Source organism: Polyergus mexicanus, unplaced genomic scaffold, assembly GCF_030449975.1.
Source record: "Polyergus mexicanus isolate NDT 795.1 unplaced genomic scaffold, iyPolMexi1.0 SCAF_27, whole genome shotgun sequence".
NCBI lineage: Eukaryota > Metazoa > Arthropoda > Insecta > Hymenoptera > Formicidae > Polyergus > Polyergus mexicanus.
The window spans coordinates 3,707,124-3,731,139 of NW_027223347.1; the positions used below are offsets into that span (position 1 = coordinate 3,707,124).

Here is a 24,016-nt window from a genome sequence, read left to right on the forward strand (position 1 = left end):
TGATTTAAACTACAAAGCCATATAAAATTATTGAAAAATTATAAATCAGTATAAATCTTTAATAAAAATAATTGTTTATTTATTTCAAATGGATGAAAGTAACATACCCTAAGACGGCAGTAAACTTGAACTGGCATCATCATAATAGCTTTTTATTGTCAAAATCTTATCGTCTTTGACTATGTCATTTTGCAATAGTATTAAGTCAAGCTTTATGATGTAATTAATATCATACATGTCTATTTTCATCTAGTATAGATTTCTTGCTACCCAGTCAATGCAGAGATAGTGCGCAATTTTTTTAAGCTTAACTATTTTTGTAATATTGTTTTTATTTATCTCTAACATCATTAGGTCTTTCATAATGTTGCTCCAATAAATTTTATGTTCCGTTATCGAATAAGTGACAGATACCATGTTCTTATCCTTAACAAAATTAACGTTGATTTTTGAATCCAGATCTCATCGATCATATCGATACCATAAAAATGTACCACCAATAATTGCGGTATTAGATTTTTGTGCGTAGTCGATACATAAATTAAATCTGTGTAAGGGCCAGCACTAACTTTAGTATGCGCTCGTACTTGAAAGTAGTACGTCACGTTAGATTTCTGGATTCAAAAATCAACGTTAATCTAGTTAAGGATAAGAACATAGTATTTGCTACTGATTCGATAACGAAATATAAAATTTATTGAAGCAACATTATGAAAGACATAATGATGTTAGAGATGAATAAAAACAATATTACAAAAATAGTTAAGCTAAAAAAATTGCGCACTATCTCTGCATCGACTGGGTAGCAAGAAATCTATACTGAATGGAAATAGACATGTATGATATTGATTACATCATAAAGTTTGACTTAATATAGACTTAATACTATGGCAAAATGGCGTAGTCAAATACGATAAGATTTTGAAAATAAAAAGTCATTATGATGATGCCGGTTTAACTTTGCCGTCTTTAGGATATGTTTACTTTCATCCATTTGAAATAAATAAACAATTATTTTTATTAAAGATTTATACTAATTTATAATTTTTCAATAATTTTATATGGCTTTGTAGTTAAAACCAAAAATTATAAAAAAATAATAAATTAATACAAATTTAATTATAAGAATTTTAAATATTTACTATATACATATAATTTTTTCTGCTATTGTTATAATAATGTTTTATAATATGTAAAATACATTTTTTAGAATTCTATATTGGATAAATTACAGCAAGGGTAATGATTCTCAAACAATGCAATCAAATCTTGATGGAAGAAACGCTCAAATTTTTCAGAAACATTTATCTATATGCTCCTTCGCATTCAACATGTCATATTTTCTTTTCATAAAAATTGACGACTTAAATATTAAGAAACCGCTAATTTATTAACTCCTGGATAATCTCTTGTTTGTGACGGACATTAATGTTTCTATGTGTAATTTGATTTTACAAAAAATTCGACTATCGAGTATACTTTCAATCTTTAGCAATTGATAAGACAAACATTTACATTAAATTTGACGAGTATCGTATATATGTTTTGAAGAAAGGTATGCATTTCTCGAGAGCGTAGACGCATTCAAATACACACAAAAAATAGAAACGTCTTATATGATTTATAAATTTCATGCTTTTGGTAAACCTTTGCAATTGTATTCTCCGACGAGATATCTGACACCTGATAAAAAAGTTTACAACATAGAACTAGTGATGGTAACGACGAACAGCATGATCGTGAATCCAGAGACGACTCCTAGGAGTGGATGCAAAAAGTACAATTTATCTATCACGCTATATACGATCAACATAAGCCATCATTTGGATAATGAGCTTAATAAGTTCGATAATTTTACCGTATAGACGTACAAGCGATGTTACGAAATTCAGAATTTAACGCCGCTTGCAAAGTACAAGTTACTGCTAGTAAGCAATTTTTATTCTGATCAGTTAGCAATGAACCCGTTAGCCGAACTTATTCAGCTCAGAAGTGATGTTGGCAACTAAACCGAGTAAGCTCGATGCACCGGAAATTGTGACAGTTCAGGCTCTGATAAGCGCCTACTATAGACGCCTATAGCAGTAGTTTATTGGATGCCACTCAAGGAGTTAAACTGCCGAGTCCGTCGATCTATGAAATATATTGGACGTTTTTTATCAACAGTACACGACAAATAAACAAGCTACCTATCAATAAAACCGAACATAAGGTAGAGAATAAATTTTTCACGATAATCGAACCGTTGACATCAAGACAGAAATATGGGATATTTGTACGCATATATCCAGTCAATTTCAGCGATCATTATAATGACAGTTTGAGCAAAATCTTGTACATATATTCGGAACCAAACAATATAATTTTGAATGAGATTAACATAAACGGTATATTTCGTGGATTTCTAGCGTTAATTTGACAGTTCATTACGTATTGGAATACAAAAATGTTTGGACGCAGGAGTGGCAAATTGCAGACAAATAATGGGGGGAAAGTAATGTACTATACATATAAGAAACTTACTACCAGAAACTCTATACGAGCAGTGTGACCAGAAACAGATCCCGCGGCTCACGGCTCAGCAATGGAGGGGATAACGCACACAAGCGCGAACCGCGTACATGTGCGCTCTGCGCTTCGGTTAGTTTCGGAGAGTAGAGAAGAACAGACATATGTTTTCCGTCTTCTTCTCACTTTCTACCGAGCTGGCAACGAAGGCAATGTTGATCGCTTGGCTTATTACATACGACAGCGTTAAATGCTTTTCCGACTCGTGAACTTTTTATTATGTATATATATGTATATATATACATAATTATATAAAACATTTTTTCGTTATGCTATATTAAGTTTTATTATTTATTATGATATGGTAAAAGTGATATATTTACGTGTAAGGACATATGCAATTTCTTATTTCTTTACTTTAATAATTACTTTATTAATTATTTACATAAATATATATTTGTGTAAAATTATAAATATTACAATAATATAAGAACAAAGAGTGAATGGACTTCCACACCACCCATGAGGTTCCACTAATGGCGCGTTAGATTTTTTTATTATGTGGATTTTCGCCTGGAGCCCTATTGTATCACATTTTATTGATGTCTCTTGTAGACATAATATTTTTTTACATATTTACTTTATTATGTTTTGCAAACATAATGTCTATTACAGACATGAAAATTTTTAGACGCACCTTTTACAAATATGGTGTCTTTTGGAGACATAATATTTATTACCGACATGATATTTTTACAAGAAAATAAGTAAAGCAACTATTTTTATTATATTATATTATATGAATAATAATGGCCATAAAATATAAGTCATTATCTTCTGAACATTATTATTGCATATCGGTAGATGTTGAGGGACCAGCAATATCACAAACATCTGCAGCATATAATGTAAGACTGCTTTTTTGTTTTTTAGGAGGAGTGTTATATAATTTGTCCGACGACATGAGAGATAAATGCTTCTCATCAATCTCCATGTTTAGAATGGTTTCTTTTCTTGCTTTCAATGCTGATTTCAAAACACAAATAGCATTTATAGAGGAAGACGAAAGTTTATTTCGTTTTTTTGTTTTTAAATCTGTTAAAACAGAAAACATTCTTATTGGATCGGCATTCGAATTTGGAAGTGATCTAACAGCATTCAAAAGACGTTTGAGATTGGGATATTTATCAATATTAGTGGAATACTGACTTTGTAAAATTTGTTTCCACATATCATCAAAGTTTAATTTTAATAGCTTTTCCTTTTCTGTTATTGTAAAATCTAGATGTAAAGTAAGCCATTCTTTCTTCAAACCGTTTTCGTCAAACCCGCCAAGAGTTTCAGCGATAAAAGAAACATCATTGTATGATGTTTCTCTATCAATATCTAATAATACTAGGTTATGTTCGAAAACTTTTAATTTTGATAAAAATTTGTAACGGGGTCACTTTTCGCGAGTGCGTGGATAAACTCGGTCGGGATCAGGGCTCGTGAAAAGGTGAGACACACGAAAGATTTAGATATTGTCTTTATTTGCCTCTTTCGGCAATGGTCGATTTACAATAGTGAGCGCGCGGCGGATGATGCAGCGCGCTAGATGCAACGGGCGTTCATTATTCGGTGCGCGATGTTCGATATATATCGAACCGCTTATAATATTCGTAACCGTGTTTATTTTGACGGCACGCTAGACGCGCAAGAAATCGGGCGCGGTCGGTCGGCGCGTGTACGGCAAGGCCGTGTTTATTTTGACGGCGCGCGAGACGCGCAAGAAATTGGGCGCGGTCGGTCGGCGCGTATACGGCAAGGCCGTGTTTATTTTGACGGCGCGCGGAATAGAATGAACTATTAGGCGGTAGATATTTCGGCGCGATAATTATAATTATAGTATTATAATATTAGGATTAGTGTGGTCGCGGGATTAATCGCGTGTTCCCAGTGGTCGGGGAATTCGAGCGGAGATCGAGTACCCTCGACCGGGCGGAGAACTCTCCGTCCCTGCTTCCGTTCGCGGAGTGGAGGAGAGCGTGTCGGAGTCGAGAAAACTCGACGGGGCAGCGAACTCGCAAACCCACGATCCGGCTAGCTGGAGCGGTTGAATGATAGACCGTAGTCTCGGAGAGCGGCGAACACTCCGCTCTCGTCGAGTCGGTCGGATCTGTGTCAGGAGTTCGGAGACTGCACGGAAGCCGAGAATGCTCGGCGGAGGCTGCGAACTCGTCAACCCCACGTTCCGTCGTTGCTACGACTGTTCAGGATCGGTTTCTGGTATCTCGGAGCGTACAGCTCGAGCGGATTCAGGAATCGTTCTGGTCCCGAGATGCCGAAACGCTGTCTTCTTATACCCGAGCGTCTATCGGTAATTGCGTCGTTCGCCCCCGGGTGGGGATAACGACGCGTTGTTTTTCGGCGGGTAAATTACGGTAAACGCGTCGCTTCCCCTGGGCGAAACGACGCGGAGTTTCGGCGGGTGACGCTCGGGATCTTCCGGCAGCGCTCGGCTATGCTCGGTCTTCGGCGTAACGGCGGCCGTATAACGGCCGCCTGGTTGTTTATCACAACCGCGGTGTTTGAGATATTAAAAAAAGGGCGCTAGGCGCCTCTGCCACTGCCCGGCTGGTGTTCGCCGGGCGGCAGACTTCCGGCTGGCTACGTGCCGGGTAACGATGGGGGGTGCATTGTTACAAATTTATCATTAATTGGTAATCTTTTATAAATTTTCTCGGCGGCAGTTACATAAAATTGCAAACAATTCTTTCGAACATTTGCAACTATATCTGCATGTCCTTCCTTCATTAATTCATCGAGGTAGTCTTCACATTCAGATCCTAAAGAAACTTCTTCTAACAATTTTTGATTCTCCTTTTTATCAAATTTAATATTATCACATAAATTATTCAAATGCTCTGACTTTAAAAAATGTTTGCAAACTGTGGTTAAAAGTTCTACTGACTTTGGCTGCAATAAATGTATTCTAGTTTCCACAGCTTGGAAAAATGCATTAAATGAATTTAAAAAATTTAAAATATGCTGTAAAAATAAGAAATAGGCTTTTATATCTAGATTTTGCATCATAGATAATAAATATGTTCCAGACTTTGTTCTTTCGCTTATGGTAATTTCATTCAGAAATAACTTGATAGTATCCCAAGACTCAAGAAGTCTTTCAACACATGAATGATGAAAAAGCCACCGTGTATCAGACAACTTTAAAATTTTTAGGTTTGTTTGCTGAAAACATTCACAGAACTCTTGATAAATTGCCGAACGTTTTGGACTACCGTTAATAAAATTCACGATTTTTTTTTAAAATTCCTCGCAATAATCCGTTATTTTAGCGCATGCAGCATGCGCAACTAATGCAGTGAAATGACAAGGACATGGAAGTGTAATTAAATTTTTACACATCTCTTTCAGCTTTTTTTTTTAAATGAAAGATGTTTTCCCGTCATTACGGATGCATTGTCACATGATAAAGCAACAATATTTAAAAATGGAATATTCAATTTCCACATTTCAGCTTTAAAAGCATTAAACAATTTTTCTGCGCTGCTGTCTCTCGCATCAATATTAATTAATTTTACTAATTGCGAGCGAATGTTTAATGTTTTCGAATCAATATACCGAATAAGAAACGTCATCCATTTTTCATTTGAAATAGCAGATGTTTCATCAATAAAAATTGAAAATTTAGTGTTTTGAATGCTGTTAACTATACGATCCGTCTCAATCGGACATAACACATTTGAAATTATACTTGTACATTTTGTTTGGCCCATACTCATATTTTTCAAAACATTAGAATCTTTTCCTATTTCTTGAAAAAGAGTAAGAATATCTTTTGCCGTTCAATGCGAAATATTTTTATCAGCTATTAACGCGGCATAGCAAATTTCTGCTGATTTCTTTCGCTCTTCAAATGACAAAAGTGATTCGTTCACATTCATATCTTCACTGGATTTGTTTGTTTCATTTTCTTTACATTTTATAATATGTTGCTTGGATTCTGCGTGACGATAGATTTGAGACAAACCACCAATAACAGATATATTACAAAACGCGCAGAAAAATGAATTAACGTCATCTGATACTTCGCGTAGCCATGGTTTAAACAAATTATCTCTAACCATTGTTGTTTAAAACGTTTTCGTATTATTGTATTTGAACTTATATTGTTATTATTTAATAATGATGCATTTTCTTTATGACACGCAGAATCCGCATGTCTTATAACGTGCGATAAACCGTACGAAAAATTTTTATTACATATAATACAATGGAAAAGGCTATCGTCAAATGATACTTTGCGTATCCAAAATTTAAATCGATCATCACTAAGCCAAGCTTCTGAAAAGCTTCGCTTAGGTTTCTTTTTTAATGTATCACACATTTCTATATAGAATTGTCAACAACAAAGACTCTAAGAATGAAATATATATATATATATATATATATATATATATATATATATATAGATATAATGAATAAATATAATGAATAAATACAATGAATAAATATAATGAATAAATATAATGAATAAATACAATGAAGAATGTAATATAAATATATAAATATAACAGATAAAAATATAAATAAATTTGAGACTTACAATTGGAATAGTTCCATAAATTTTATCATCCGCGAATCTTGTCCGTAAAAGATATCATATAAGGTATAAGATAAAGTAGATATGTAAAATATATTATGTCTATAAAGGACATGAATAAACTTTCTGAACATTAAGATTTCATATAAGAGTACTGTTTAGAGAAAATTATTAAAACGAAAGGTAGCAGCGTAAAGAATTCCAGATAAGTTTGAATTGATATAATCTATTGAAATGAAATTTGAATTGATATAATTTATTGATTCTGTGCCCGCGTACTACTTATCTAGTCGACGTTTCGGCGAGAAAAGAGACGAGAGCCTATTCTACATGTTTAAAAACAACGAAATTGTTCCGAGACAATAACAAGAAAAAAATACTTTGTCAGCTGATTTGGGCATATCGAGACGAGCGGACACGACAGGCTGTGCGTTTATTTGTAAACACAAGCAGAAATCTGCTCGAGAAAAACAATGAACATATTGGACAATATTTCAGGTAAATATCATTAAAAATAATATCGGTAGTCTAAAGGAAAAATTTATTTTAATTGATGAAAGATTTATTTTTTGAATTTTATCATCCATGTATTTTGTCCGTAAAAGATATCATATAAGATATAAGATAAAGTAGATATGTAAAATATATTATTTCTATATAAGACATGAATAAAATGTGGTACAATAGGGCTCCAGGCAAAGATCCATGTAATAAAAAAATCTAACGCGCCATTAGTGGAACCTCATGGGTGGTATGGAAGTCCATTCACTCTTTGTTCTTATATTATTGTAATATTTATAATCTTACACAAACACATATTTGTGTAAATAATTAATAAAGTAATTATTAAAGTAATATAAAGTAATTAAAAAATTGCATATGTCCTTATATGTAAATATATTACTTTTACTATGTCACAATAAAATTTATAAACTATGGCCAATGCTATACTAATATAGCATAACAAAAAAATATTATATATATATATATATGCATAATAAAAAGTTCACGAGTCAGAAAAACATTTAACGCTATCGTATGTAATAAGCCAAGCAATCAACATTGCTTTCGGCTGCGTTCCAATATTCACTGCCAGTACTGAAAATCTATAGTGCACGTGACGGGGCCTTCCACTATACTGTCAGCCCGGGAGTGGGGTCGATTCCGCGTGGGGACCGTGAGAAAGATAGGGCGAGTCGAGAGCGAGAGCGCATGCCCAGTGAGATAGCGCGCCTAGTGTAAGCGGGACGGTGCGTGTGGCATGCGCGCGAGCGAGAGAGCGTGCGCGGTGATTGTGCAAGCGGGATAGGTAGAGTAGGGTAGAGGAAGCGAGGCGGACATATTATGATAGATATATATATTTTGCCGTAGTAACGACCCTGCCGTTACAATATTTTTTGATTATTTGAATCTAATTCAGATTAAGAATGCACAAAATGAGTAACATTACAAAAGACTTCCTAATACATCAATTTTTTAATAAATAATTAATTTACAATTTAAAATACATTTTGTACATTAATATTCCGCGTGTACATATAATATAATACATAAAATATTATAGCGACAAATTATCAATAACATTGCACTTTATTGTTTACGTATTACAGTCTTGTTATCATTCGCATGGCAACACTTAAATAAGACTATATAGTACGAAACGCTCCGTCAAATTCCTTTTCCAAATGCAATCGCGATAAGTATCGAAAAATAATAATTTGTTCGGGATATAATTGTTCGCGATTGATCTAATGGCAAGAGCGCGATGAGGAAGGAGGGCAAAGCGCACTCGTAATTGTCGCGCATCATGACGACACGAATCATGGCGCGCCTCGTGCAAATTGCGGCCCAGGACCGATCGCCACCAAGCGCCTATCACCGCGAATTAATGCCACTGGCGCCCAATCAAGGGCTAGCAGTCATGAAAATGACCCGGTAATAACCGAATTATCGGTGAAAATAATAATTATTGCTCTTCAAGAAGAATTCCAAAACAATTCAAGACAAAAAACGCCAAAAAATAAGACGACAAAAATTATCACCGGAAAACGCGTCAATTTCTCGAACCAGCGAGATCTTTCTAGAAGGGCAAGCACTAATAAAAGTAACGCGCGGAAGAAGCATTACGCATTTCGCATGAAGTCTTCAGCGCACACGCGTTATTTTAAACTAGAAAAGTGGTCACGAATTTCGGCGAAATTTTAACTGCGAATTTGCTTCTGTCGCTCCGTCAAATTCTGATAGGAATAAATCGTTCGGAAGTACTATTCGTTGGCCTCGGAACTTGTAACCGCATGAATTTTCGATCGCTGTAAATAACTGTATAAAGAGTACATTATTTTTTGTTTATTAATTTGTTGCTGTTAATTGTCTGCCGAGTCGACTTTGTCAACCGCATCTCCATCGCCCAAACTAGTGTCCAGACGCTTCTTACTCGCGCGTCCGCTATATTGCATTCAATAATTAATAATTAATTATTTGTTCTGTACATTAAATTATACGTAATTATGTCGCAATAATAAGCGCGTATTTCGCGTAATTTATTCTTTAATAAAATACGAAACGTAATAATCTACGTAGGAATCTAAAATAGAATAAATTCTCATTTTGTTGCTATCTCTCTTTAGCAATAATTATTCCTTTAACAATATTTAAAGTTAAATATATTTTATTCGGTGCCTTATCATTGGACTTTTTGACGATCTAAATATGATTCGGATCGAGAACGCGTAATTAAATAATTGAATCGGAAGATCGAGTAATTAACGTAACGAAAGTGTTTCGTGATACATCTATCACTTAATAAATATTTAATCTATAATTTAAAATACTTGTATAATCTAATATTTTGCGCAAATATATACAGGGTGTTTCACAACTTTTGTACAATATTTTAATAACATATTCTAGAGGCGAAATAGAGTAAAAAATCTTAATACAAAAATATCGAGGCTACAATAGTTTTTGAGTTATAAGTGATCAAAGTTTGCCAATAATATTGCGTAGAATTCACGTCTTCAGGCTCGTAACTATATTTACATACATACTAATCTGTCATCTAGGTAAATATGCATATTAGCTTACATCTCACCGATGACTTTGACCTTGACATATGTTGGCAAGGACATGACTCTGAGTAACTTTTCCTTATAACTTAACCGGCGGTCTCTTATAGTTTCTGAGATATTTAAAGTTATGATTTCACAATTTTAATGATTTTTCTATTACAAAATAAAGAAAAATAAAGGTTGTTTACATCGTATTTACGTAAATCAGACGTGAAAAAGTGTTTCTTTACATTTCCAGAGACGAAGCTCTTCGGGTTTTTTACTTTCCACGGGGCGGAATCCACTGTGTTCACGCATATATTTTACAAAGCAAAGCGCGGTCCACCCCACGATTGTTGTTTGAATAAGAAAGTGTATGCGTGGATGCATACACTTTGCTTTTGTAATTTTGGGGGTTTTGGGGGCGGGGGTGGAGGTGATGGGGAACGGGCTCCCCCGACTGATTATCACTGTTGGAATAACAATAAAGAGTTTTACCGAGGGATCCGATCATATTTCTCAAAATTCAGAAAAGAAAAAAGAAGAAAATAATAATTAATCAACCATTTAAATTGTTATTTAAGAAAATATTAAATTTTTTACGTACAACATTTATGGTTTGTTAATATCAGCTGGCCGCCGTACATCCGCCGTACATACATTCATACACATAGGAAACAATAAAATCAGCTGTACAAATCAACAGTAAAAATAAATATTACCTGATTTGTAAAATCAATAACAGATGACAGATCGGTACACGTGTATGTGTAATCACGGATGAGCGTGCGAGCTCTACGCGATATCATTGGCAAACTTTGATCGCTTATAACTCAAAAAGTATTGCAACCTTAAAATTTTTGTTTTAGAATTTTTGACTATATTTTATCTTTAGAATACACTATTAAAATATTGTCCGGAAATTGTGAGACACCCTGTATATGCCATACGTAAATATAATGTACAGAAATATATTGGCAATGACCGCGTCGGAATGAGGGATCGCCGGGCAAAATATAGACCGTGTGACGGCCCTCTCTAGATTAAATTCCGATTAATTTAATCTGCGATTAACTCATCATTAATATCTGCAGCATTTCTCCATTGTTAATACAGATAAAATTATTAATTTTTCTGTTGTTTGATATGTGAGAGGAGAGATTAAGAATGATATGAATTTGACAATTCTATCTTATTGTTATTTAAATTTATCGCTGATTGAGCTTAATTGGAATTTGGTGATGTTTAAAAAAATGATCTTTTCTTCACATTAAATTTGAATGATTTGTGATATTCTCTTTTTTAATTGCATATTTAAAAAATATTTCTACTCTTGAAATCAATTCAGTCGTGCATCCAGATTTTGAATGAAAGAACAGGAAAAAGAATAAAAGATTCTAGAAAATTTTTCAAAATGTGTATTTTGTTTAAGCATTCAAGTAAGAAAAAATATAAGAATAAACAGAGTGCTACTATAATATGACATAGACATTATTTCCAAAACTACTATAGCAATCTACTAATAATTATAATATAATATATATAAATATATATAAAAATTAGAATCATTAAGTTATGTTTTGGTTACTCGAAAGTGCCAGCGTCAGCATCATATTGTTTACAGTTGTAAGAACAAATGTTGTGATTTGCAATCATCAAAATTTTTTGCAAAGTAAGATTGAAAAATGTCTTTCTTATCTTTATCTACTAATCTAATATTAAGATAAAACTTAAAAACGACAGAATATTAGTTATTTAAAGTCATTTTTTCTACGTTTGAGTATTTTATTGGATCATTTGGAAAGTAACATCATTAATTAATTTAATTTTATCAGCTAGATAATATCTATTAGACTCAATAAGGTATCTTCTATGTTATTTCTTAGAGCTATAATATTTTCGAGACAAAGTTTGAAGTTCGGTCTATCATTTGCTGGATTCTAGCAATGCAGCATCAACTCGAACAAAGTCGGTGGACCATTGAAAGGCATCGGCAATCTGTCTCCAGTGTGTATATAATCTATCACTTCCAGATTAGTCCTGTGAAGGGATTTCTAGTGTAGGGATGCTTACGTAATGATGTAATTTCCTACATCAGAATACCGAATGACCAAACGTCGCTCTGAGAAGTAAATATTTCGATCAAAGATATAAGAATATTTCACCAAAGATTCCGGTGCCATCCAATAAATAAAAAGCAGACCTTGTCTTTCTAAAACATGTGATTTTAGCGAAATTAATCTTCTGGTTCAAAGTATCCATTTTTAAAATATTCGTACTAAAGAAAAAAAGGTTCATTTATCTCTTGCTTTATGTAAATAGAAATAGTTTAAGTTATAGAAATAATAGAATATAAGTAATAGAATATAAGTAATAGAAATAGTTTTTATTAAACTTTATTTAAAATAAAAATGTACAATATTATTACAACAAAACATTTTTATAAAATTTCATTTTTTTTACAATAACTATAATTATCTTGCGATTACAGTCATCCTTATAAACATCTCTAGCTAGTCCAAAATTTCCAATTGTGACGATATGATTCTCGCGATCTTTTATGGATATTAAGCAATTTCGACACACGAGATCTCGATGAATGAAACACAGATTTTCTAGACAACAATAACCTTGCGGAACATCTCCGCATATCATTGTGAACAAATCTTGTAAACGCGTGCGAATCTGACGGTTGCAATTTTCGATAATCTCTCAAATATTTTAGCAAATCATCAATTTCTATTAATTTCAACAATGGATTAATGGAGAATTTTCATCTAAGCATACAGCCAGCAATCTTAACACTCGTTTATATCAAAAATGATTCATAAGTCTGGCCTCTTTTTAAAATTTCCTTTTTTCATGGGAGGAAGCATTTTTTCGAAGCATTTTTATGGCAGCGGGTATCTCTATGTCCTGTCTTTCTAAATTCTTTACTTTTCCTTGAAACATTTGCAAAATATTTAAAATTAATTTATATTTCATTAAAAAATATAGTTTGTTGTCAAGTGATATTTTATTTCATTTTTAATATAAAATCATGTAAAATCGCTAAGTCGATATTAGTCATTATTGGTGGCAAAACTTGCACGTTACTTTTTTAGATTATCGATATACTATTATAAATATACAATATATACACTTATCTGGTTGCAAAATTTACATCGCCTTTTTAATAAATACGTGTATATTAACTTTTCGTAAAAAACCTCAATATACCATAATACATTAGATATAATCTCTTTCTGCAATTAAAGACTTAAATGTGAATCAAATATACTTACAACAGTAAAAATAGATAGCAGATGCAGATTACAGTAACTATAGCAACAAGGGTTAGGGCCGGTTGTTCCAACTTCTTGCTAAATTTACCTATCAATCACCCATTAGATAAATATCAAAATAAATAGAGACCTTAACCAGGGTTGGGCATTTATTCATAAACTATGAGCTTTGTTACACGGCATCCTTAATTGGGTTTAATAACATCCTAGTTGTAAAACTGGTCAATCACAGCTATTCCTCTAAAGAATGGAATGATTGTGATTGGCCAGCCTTAGAACTACGGACGTTATTAAATCCGATTGACGTGTAAACGTAGTCTATGGCCGGTATTCATAGTCCGCTCTTATATTTAAGATCGTCTTAAAATCCCATTCAACCAATGAAATGGCCGCATGCCATTTTAAACCTGTACTTAAGATGATCTTAAATATAAGAACGGACTATAAATACCGGTCTATAATAGTCTATGTCTACGCGTAAACAATGTAAACTATGTGTAACATGTCATCTATATCAACAATGAGTAATCTATGGAATATGGTTTGTCAAATACTTTCTTTATATTTTGTTTTTTATGTTTCACGCATTGAAAATAAAAGATTGAAGATTAAAGATTAGAATTTGACTAATCAGAACAAAAAGGATTAAAGTTTTTTTGTTCAAGTTTCAATCTTAAATCTTTAATCTCAATCTTCAATACGGAGTTTGATACGGGCTTAGAGACGATCTTAAATATGAAGCAATTAAGAAGTAATTGTTTAATGTTGGATATATTTGCAGTAGACTACGGAAAACATATTTTTACAAGAAAATGATTAATTTTTTTTGTTAATATATCATAAAAAGATTAATTGTGTAATGTTATACAAGTGGAGCGATCGCGAATATCATAATAGAGCAAGCGAGGTGCAATTATTCTACCAAAAAATCAATAAGAAACGTTGATTAACTCTTTGAGATATAGTTGTATACAATAGAGCTATTATATTATGTTTGAATATTCTCGCCGTTGGCTGCTGTGCCATATAGTTTCGATAGGCGGACGATAGATGGCAACGGCGTCGCTTGGGAAATGATTAATTTGTTAATTTTCGATAAAAATGCAATAAATCATGAAAATAATGACGGAGTAATATGGAGCAATTATTTCATGCTGGATATAGTTGCAGAAAACTATTGGAAATATGTTTTTGTGTGAAAATGATAAATTTTACGTTTTTTGTAAATATTAAAAACTATTAATTTTAAAAGGGGAGCATTGTGAATTCTGCCGGAGCAATTAAGGAACAATCGTTTGAGCTATTAATTATTAAAAAATATATACTTATTTCTGGTGTTGGAATACCAAGTAAAATTACCTCTTGATAATAACAATTAAACCCATAGGTAAACTTTACCAATAGATGATATAACAGTTATTGATATTTATCTAATAGGTGATTGACGGGTAAATCTATTAAGAAGTTAGAACAACAGCCCTTAAGATAAATGATAGATAATATTATATAACTAATATTCTAGGTGTGTTCAAAACTATTATTTTTGTTATACAAAAATATACTCTGGATATCTTCAATATATTTAAAAACTTATTTCTATTTATATTTCTGTAAGCATTTCTATATCTCAAATAAACATATAATATAATCTTCATTTGTTTACTTGTCAGTGTTGAAAAAATAAATCTTCCATCAGACGGCCATATAAAGTCTTTCTCATACTTGCGGTATCACAATTGTCAAATTAAAGGGATCTTGGACTATCGATCAAACGCAATTTTTTGAATTTACCAGTTTTTGTAATGGCTATACAGAATTACAAATGCTTTTACACGATTAAAGTACATATATCAATGCTCTAGAGAACAGTCGACTTTATGCTGAAAACAAAAAAAAAGTTAAAAAATTTTTATGTTCTTATTTTCGAAATCTTATCATATTTGACTATGCCATTTTCCCACATTGTTAAGTCGAAGTTCATAATGTCATTATGGTTTTTATTTAATTCCATCCAGTACAAATTTCTTGCTACCCAGTTGATGCAAGATAGTACGCAATGTTTTAAAGCTGAGCTATTTTTGTAATATTATTTTCATTCTACAATATCATTAAGTCCCTCATTTTGTTGGTTTAATAAATTTTGTTCCATTATCGAATAAGTAGCATCTATCACGTTATTGTTATAAACGGGATTAACGTTGATTTTTGAATCCAGATCCAATATCTCGATATCATCAATAATTGCGGTATTGGATTTTCTTGCGTAGTCGATACATCAATTAAATTTGTGTGAGTTAGCGCCAACTGTAACATACTCTCATACTTAAAAGTAATACGTTGTGTTAGGTTTTAAATTGTGCATTGTGCATTCCAATGTTGTTGCTGAAATACTTTTGTCGTTGCAAATTTGAATCTCTTTTTGATTTTCGATGAACCAACACTGCATTGCGTATTCTTGTATTACTTCGTCTGTAAATTCAGATTGGTTCCATCTATAAAAAAATAAGATTTTATCCTTTTTATATTTAATAAAATTATAACAGATTCACCGTTTTTATATGTGTATGTGCTTAAGAGGATGCCGGACCGTCCTATTTCACCGGCCATAATAATTACACTTTGCAAACCGAAATTTTTTTATTGGTTACATGAAATGAAAAATACTTTTCCACGATTTAAGTACACATTGAAACAAAGATGAGACTTCACGAGTTTATGTTAAAAACAAAGAAAAGCTAAAAAATTACAGTTTTTTTACCGTCTTCTTGCGTGAGGTCGTAACAATATTAGCTTAATATAAAAGTTTTGCAGTTTGTATGTACAAAATAAGATAGGTCTCCACTCGGAAATGCATGAAAGAACATAAGTGAACATTTAGAAACGTGTTTAGACAAGCCTAGTAAAAAAGATTACTGTGTGCAAAATTTTGCATACGATATTCTTTCATGCATTTCCAAGTGGATACCTATCTTATTTTTTACATAAAAACTACAAAACTTTTATATTTTTTTAAGTAAGCACCGCTGGGCCAAAAACGCGGCTGCTTTCGGTACTTTTAATGATAAATATTGTAACCGTAAATTTCTTTTAAAATTATTTAATTAATAATTATTGATTCGGCGGGCGGTTCTCCGATGCCCACGGTACACCTTCGGCGCGTATTTCGAATATCAATCTTGCGATCCACAAAAATTCCCGGAATTGCAAATAAACCAAGTTGGGCGCCAGGTACGGCAGGCCGCACCATTCACGAAAAACGCAACACCAAAAGATAATCGCGCGACCGATAATTAACGCGATGGCAAAATTCCGCGGCTATTCAGTATACCCGAAATGGTAGAGGGGGGGGGGGTTCGGGGGAGACGGAAGAATTCTTGAGAATCGAGAACACGGGAGCCAAAATGAGCATTCGATGTATTATAATAGAGATAACAATAATATATTAAAACGAAAGAAACAAGAGTATAAAGCAGTTCGTATAAATAATAGCCTTGGATGACAGTAATTATTTTACAGGCGAATAAGATATATTATTTCCGCGGAGATCGGCACGACCGTGCGCAACAGTATCAGATTACCGGGCGTCTTACGCGCTTTAACTCGACTTTTCGGCCGCGAGGATTTCCGCCGTACGAGACTTAATTAGGCCGCGACAACTACAGAAACCTCTCGAATACGCCGGTAACTACTTTACGCACGCTCGTGAATCCGCTTCGATATAATAGAAAATACTAGGTTGCACGACTCAAATTGGTCCGTTGGTCCGGCTCGCGTTAAGCCGATATACGTCTCAATAACAATGACGGTGACCTTTGGAAATACCGAATATCTAACTCGCATGACTCGCGGAAACTAATAGCGGGCTCACAGACACCTGATAGATTTCTTGTACGAATTTTTAGGATTTCGCTTCCTTCTGACTCCAATTTCTTACAATACTCACAAAACACGCGCTAACAATACACAGAAACAATACGGAAACTATCGATAACGACTGTGGTGTACGAGTCGCGCGGCGCAATATTTTGCGCGAGTCGGAATATCGATCGCGTGAACGCAAAAATCCCGATAATGCGCAACATACAATTATCACAAACGCGAGACTAACATTAATGACTGTCGGCGGCGGCGAGATGAATAGAGAGAGCCTATTTTATATAATTCGAATGAGCGACATGTGTCCGTCGGCTGTGCGACTTAATCTACCAACTATTCACCAAATTAATCCACCAAAACGCGTGGCTCGACAACTACTAAGTGTGCGACTCATCCGAATTAATTACCTACAATAAATCGGCAGCAAACTCGGGTCGACGATGCTCGTTCCACCGGTAGGAATATCTCGGCCTTTCCCTAGCGATCTCGTTCTCGCTCGTACGCTCTGGGCGACCTGCGTCCTTCCTAAAGACTCGCCGAACAGTGCCGAGCGAGAGTCCTGCAGGAGACACGCTGGCGCGATAAATCGTCTCAAAAACGTCATGTCACAATATATATACAAATAAGTAAAATTGCCATGAAATTTCTTGGTTGTTTAATCATATTGATATGATATTTTTCTTTTTACTTCTTCTGGTTGATAATATTAAATACAATGTAGTTACATATTCTTTTGAAATCTGTTTTTATTGTTTTTCAAAACATTTTCTTGCATATCTAACTTGAGTTTTATATTAAAGAGAAAGAGCTATTGCACACAAATTCACAAAGCTGTGTCAAATAGGCACAGTAAGATTGTTTCGATTTCTGGACTAATTAGTATATTATGTAAATTAATATCGCATCTCTACAAGAATATTGTCACAACTCAAAAAATATAAATTTTCGGGAAAGAGGAAAAACCAAATTTTAATTAAATTCTGGTAGAAGACTGTTACAACTCCAAATATTTTCGAAACTCCATATTTAACTCCATATTTTCGAAATGTGTCGTTGTTCAAATAAAAGCATCACGACTCTTAAACAATTCATAAATGACACTGTTCCATTGGCCGGGGCAACAAAATCAGATTAGAAGAAGATTATATTATATAAGAAGGTTAAGTCATTATATGTAATTTATATTTATTTGCGCAACCCATGATGCATTGCGACAGGCTGCGAGAGCCAATAACATAGTTTGGTAATTATTTACATTAACGGATACTTTGCCAATGACCTTGACCTTGATATATATTGTGAAGGACATGGCCTTATAACTTTTTCTTATAACTTAATCGACAGTTCTTTATAATTTCTGATATATTTAAAGTTAAAGTTTGATTGGAACGAAAATTTGGTTTGGGTTATACAACGTAAGTCACACCAAATTTGGTAATTATTTATATTAAAAATTTGGTTTGGATTAGGTTATATCTTCCGAAAGTGAAGCCTTTCCTACAGGGGAGGGAGGAGGAGGGAGCGGAATCTACTGCGTTCGCGCATACACTTTTCCATCCACACAATAATTTTAGAGTGGACCTCGCTCTGCTTTGTAAAGTATATGCGTGGACACAATAGATTCCGTCCCCCTACGGGGGGGCTTCACTTCCGGGAAATATAACCTAACCCAAACTTATTTTTATTTTAAAGCTAAAATTTATGCTTCTGCTTACACTTATATTAATGCTTCATAACTTTTGTTTGTAAAACAATTTTTTAATAAACAATAATAACCTTGACAATATATGTTAAGGTCAAGATCATCGAAACTACATCCCTTATATTGCATATAACCAATATACCAATTACTTCTTTTAGCACTGACACGAAGTGGCAAATTTCTCAAACTTTTTTTGTTTACAACTTTTTAATAAATAGTGACCGCCGATTAAGTTATAAGAAAAAATTACTCAGGGTCATGTCCTTGACAACATATGTCAAGATCAAAGTCATCGGCGAGATGTCCGTTAATGTAAATAATTACCCATAATTTACCTTATTTAGCATCTCTTTTCAATATTTAGCATCTCTTTTCAATAGCGACTGCGTACAATCGATTCTTTGCATTATGGATTGCAAAAAGTTCATGACTTTGTTTTATATAACTTTATAGAAGAACAACAACCTTCTATCCTCTAGTCTAGCGACTGACTTCGCAAATAGATTTGTGATGTTATTCCTCGACGAAGATATCATTTCAGGCACATGTTCTATGGGCTTAATTTGAAATGTGAATTTTTTGAGTTGTGATATTGTTCTTCTAGAAGTGCTACATACAGGGTGACCATTCGGATTGTGTTAAAAGTAAGTGATTATTACTGCGCAATGAGTAAGCCAAACAAAATGATTGAAACGCTATTTTGTAAAGAAAATTTGTCAAATTTTATTATCATAAGTATAAAATAAATCCCATTAATAATACGTCAAATACATATCTAAAAAATAATTTACAAAAAAATTTTTTCTAGAAAAATACAAAACTAAAAAATAAAAAATAAAAATTAAATATGAAATCAATAGTTATAACTAGCCAAGTACTTAGAAGGAATTCAGTTTATAAAGATTTGTAATTCAAAATAATATTTATCATAAAATCAAACTTTTATTTATAGAAACGTTATACACAAATTTTCTCTATACAATTAAAACTTATTTTATTTTTATTAAGACAAACCCGATTTTCAAAATAAGTTCAATACAAATAAAAAATATAAAAAAATTTTAATTAAAAAAGCTTGGCACTGCTAACTATTAAGTATTTATTAAAACCAACAAACAATAAATTAGTATTTAATTTAGATCTAAATTTAAATTAGATCTAAATTTAATTTAGAATTATATTTAATTTAGTTATATCATAATAACTGTAACGTGAATGTATTAAAGAATATATTAATATTAGCATATTGTTTAGTTTAGCAATGCCAAGCTTTTTTAATTAAAATTTTTATTGGATTTATCATGAAAATCAGGTTTCTCTTAATAAAAATAAAATGTGTTCTAATTTTATGAAGAAAATTTGTGTATAACACATTTTTTCTTTTTCTTCTTCTTCTTCTTTTTCTTCTAGGACCTGTTCTTCCTAACCTTGTAGCTCCCATCGGGGTGTTTGTTGTTCCTGCGATGTCGATGTCCAGCTTTCGTACTACCGTTTTAGTGGCCTTCCCGGGGGTCGTGCTGTTTCTAGTCTTCCTCTCTTAGCCACTTTCGGGAATCTGTCATCATCCATTCTATTTATATGATCTCGCTATTCTCTTCTTCTCTTCCTTATCCACCTCGCCACGTCTTGGGTTAGGTCTTACATCGCAGTCTCGTCTTACATCCTCGTTCCTTCTCCGCATTTTTGCTCCTTCTCCCTCCTTCCCTCCCTCTTTTCCTCTCTCCCTTTCTCCCCCCTTTTGCTCTCTCTCTCTCTCTCTCTCTCTCTCTCTCTCTCTCTCTCTCTCTCTCTCTTTCTCTCTTATTGTATTGTAAAATTAATTTTATAAAATTATAAATTTATAAAAGGATATATTCGAAGGAATAATCGCACATGAGCGGTGTAAAAACTCCTTGAGAGACAAGATCGCTTTATGTATGTGCGTGCAAGCGTACATATGTGAGTTTTTGAAATTTATAATGATAATGAAGAACGAAAAATGTCACATTTCTGGTATACAATTATCATATCTCAGGATTGACTGCACCAATCTTATTCAAACTGGTCGGAATCGAAAGCTTGTATCCACATTCTATCAGAATAGTGCTGTTAGATTTTTTATTGTCGCTTTAGTTTCTGAGATATTTTAATTGATAGTTTATTAGACGAAAAACTCCGAATAAGCTACTTGGTAGCGTCGCGGCCTCTGCTGATAGGCAGAACTGTTGATAAATCAGGAAGTGTTTCTTTTTATGTACTTGACGTAGCGACGTTACCATGTCGCTTGATTTCTGAAAAAATTGTTTCAGGTAGTAATAGTGTGACTTTAAACAGCATTGTTAAGGTCACGTAAAAATCGCTTTCGGGTAATAATAATGCTGGCGGTATTCTCTGTACCTTTCAAGTCTCATAACTCGGAAAATACTTAATGGAAAGGAATCTTATTACAGTGTTTTAAAAAGCTCTTTAGATAAATGATAAGAATATGCAATCAATCAAAAATAGTAGTTCCTATTTGAGATTTTTCAAGTGATTTTTACGATTTTGCGGTATTAACAATGCTATTTAAAGTTGTACTAATTATATAATGCACCACTAAATTGCTATATAATGCACCACTTAAAATCCTACAATTTTTAGTTGAAACATTCTTTTCAAAAATGTTTTATTTTTAAGATAATCAACTGTATCACTTAAAATGAAATACACTATATAAAGTCAAAGATGCAGCAACAAATTGGCTGATTATGTATATTGTTGATTTCTGTAACTATTGACTTTATTGTTAGAGTTAATTGATACAACTCGAAATTCCATTACTCGATCTTTTTCCATTTTTCGATATTTAATAGCTCTATTCTGTTATACAGGGTGTCCCCAATTTAAATAGCAAAACTTCAAGAGCGTGTGGGGAATCGAGAAGCTAAAACAGAAAGTCCTTTAGAAGTTTGCTCGTTTTTGCTCCATTTTGAAGAAAATTACAAAAAAAGAAACAAAACAAGTTTTCGTTTTTTTATTTATTTATTTACATTTTATATATGTTATTATCTATTTAATGCTCTTGCAGCAATGCAAACATATTACATCTAGCACTGATTAATTGTAGCTCGACATTGTTCTAGTGATATTTGGTGCACTGTATCTATGATTCGGTCTCTTAATTGCTCTCTTGAATTGATTGGCACCGTGAAGAATAACATCAAGTATTTACATATGGGACTTTGAAGCAGAAAGTTTATTCGGTACCAATCATCTCAAGAGAGCAATTGACAATGAGAAATTGAATTTTTTCGATTTTCTCTAAAATGGAGTAAAAACAAGCAAACCTCTAAAGGACTTCTTGTCTTAATTTTTCGATCCCCTACACGCTCTTGAAGTTTTGCCACTTAAATTGATGACATCCTGTATATGTGTATACAGGGTATGTCTAAAGTGCCCCACTCTTGAATCTCGGAAACGGCTTTAAATATGGAATAATGTTTCAAACAAAAGTTGTATGGTTTCGAGAGGGACGTAAGGTGGTGTCATTAATTTGACCTTGAATAGTTGCGTGAAGGTCACATAAAGGTCACTTTTAATTTTTTAAATAGAACTGCCTACTTTTTATTACATATTTTCGTAGCTTATCTCAAGAGCTTTTTAAAACACTATAATAAAGTATTTTTTTATTAACTACTTTTTGAGTTATTTTATATCTAATCTGACATATTTTGATATAAAAAATAAAATATTTAGTTTTCGATAATCTTACCGTAATATTTTTATGTATAGAATAATGAGACAAATCAAATAGTATAAAAAAATAATTGTTTTTAAGAAAAAGTATTTAATTATTTACAATGTATTTTTTTAAATAATTATTTGTTTGTTTCTTTTACACTAATTGATTTGTCTCATTATTCTGTACATAAAAGTATTACGGTAAGATTATCGAAAACTAAATATTTTACGAAATATTTTAATTTTTATATCAAAATTTGTCAGATTAAAATATAAAATAACTCAAAAAGTGCTTAATAAAAAAATACTTTATTAAAGAGTTTTGAAAAGTTCTCGAGATAAGCTACAAGAATATGCAATAAAAAGTAGGCAGTTCCATTTAAAAAATTGAAGGCGACCTTCACGTGACCTTCACGCAACTATTCAAGATCAAATTAATGACCACCTCAAAACCATAAAATTTTTGTCTGAAACATTTTTCCATATTTAAAGCTGTTTTCGAGATCCAGGAGTGGATTCAGACTTTAGATATAACCATCCGGCACATAAAAAAATGATAGTGATTTTCTAAATTAATTTTGTTAAGTAAAAACTAATTTAGTACAAATTTTATTATACTAATAAATGACTATAAAAATTTAAAAAAATAAAGAGAAGGAATTGAAGAATAATCAGTTGAAGTGTCACCATATGTATAATATCAATGTAGCGGAGAATAAATAGAAAATCTTATTAATAGTAAAAATACTTAATTTTAAAAAGAGCAAAGAGAGAGATATAAAGATAATACTGTCAAGTTTTAATATACCATTTTTATTATAAGTTCAATTTTGTACAATATAACATCCATCTATAAACAATATTTTCAAGATTTATACATCCTCTTTTTTTCATAACATTACACATACTTTTTTAGTATTTTATGTTATATAGATTTATTTTATTATTATACAACACATATATATTATTATCATATATAATTTTAGTTATCCAAATGAATTATTAGCTCTATCTTTTAATTTTATTCAATAAAGCAATCTCTTATCTGTATGAAGTCTGAGTCCTGATACTTTGACAAGATATCTGTTCTTGATAATATTAATACTTTCAGTAAAACACATGATATCATTTTTGACATAATAATTTTTTTTTTTTTTTTGTAAATATTTGCGGTCAAACAGTTTCCGCGCAATCCTTGGCGGTTTAGCAGTAAATAGTGATTTTATCGATATTCTGGATAATGCCAATGTGCTAATTGAATCGATGTTTTCTTGCATATATCATTTTTTGAAAT

At 32.5% G+C, this 24,016-nt stretch overlaps 1 protein-coding gene and 3 pseudogenes across 2 annotated transcripts in view; 2 read left to right on the forward strand and 2 right to left on the reverse strand.

The window, feature by feature from the left end:
- The window catches only part of LOC138943518 (odorant receptor 22c-like), a 142,458-nt gene that overhangs the window by 92,233 nt on the left and 26,209 nt on the right, over nucleotides 1–24,016 (forward strand). The window lies entirely within an intron of this gene.
- LOC138943474 (proto-oncogene tyrosine-protein kinase ROS-like) lies at nucleotides 250–21,281 on the reverse strand (annotated as a pseudogene).
- LOC138943475 (uncharacterized) lies at nucleotides 1,617–2,597 on the forward strand (annotated as a pseudogene).
- On the reverse strand, nucleotides 11,997–13,113 carry LOC138943519 (proto-oncogene tyrosine-protein kinase ROS-like; annotated as a pseudogene).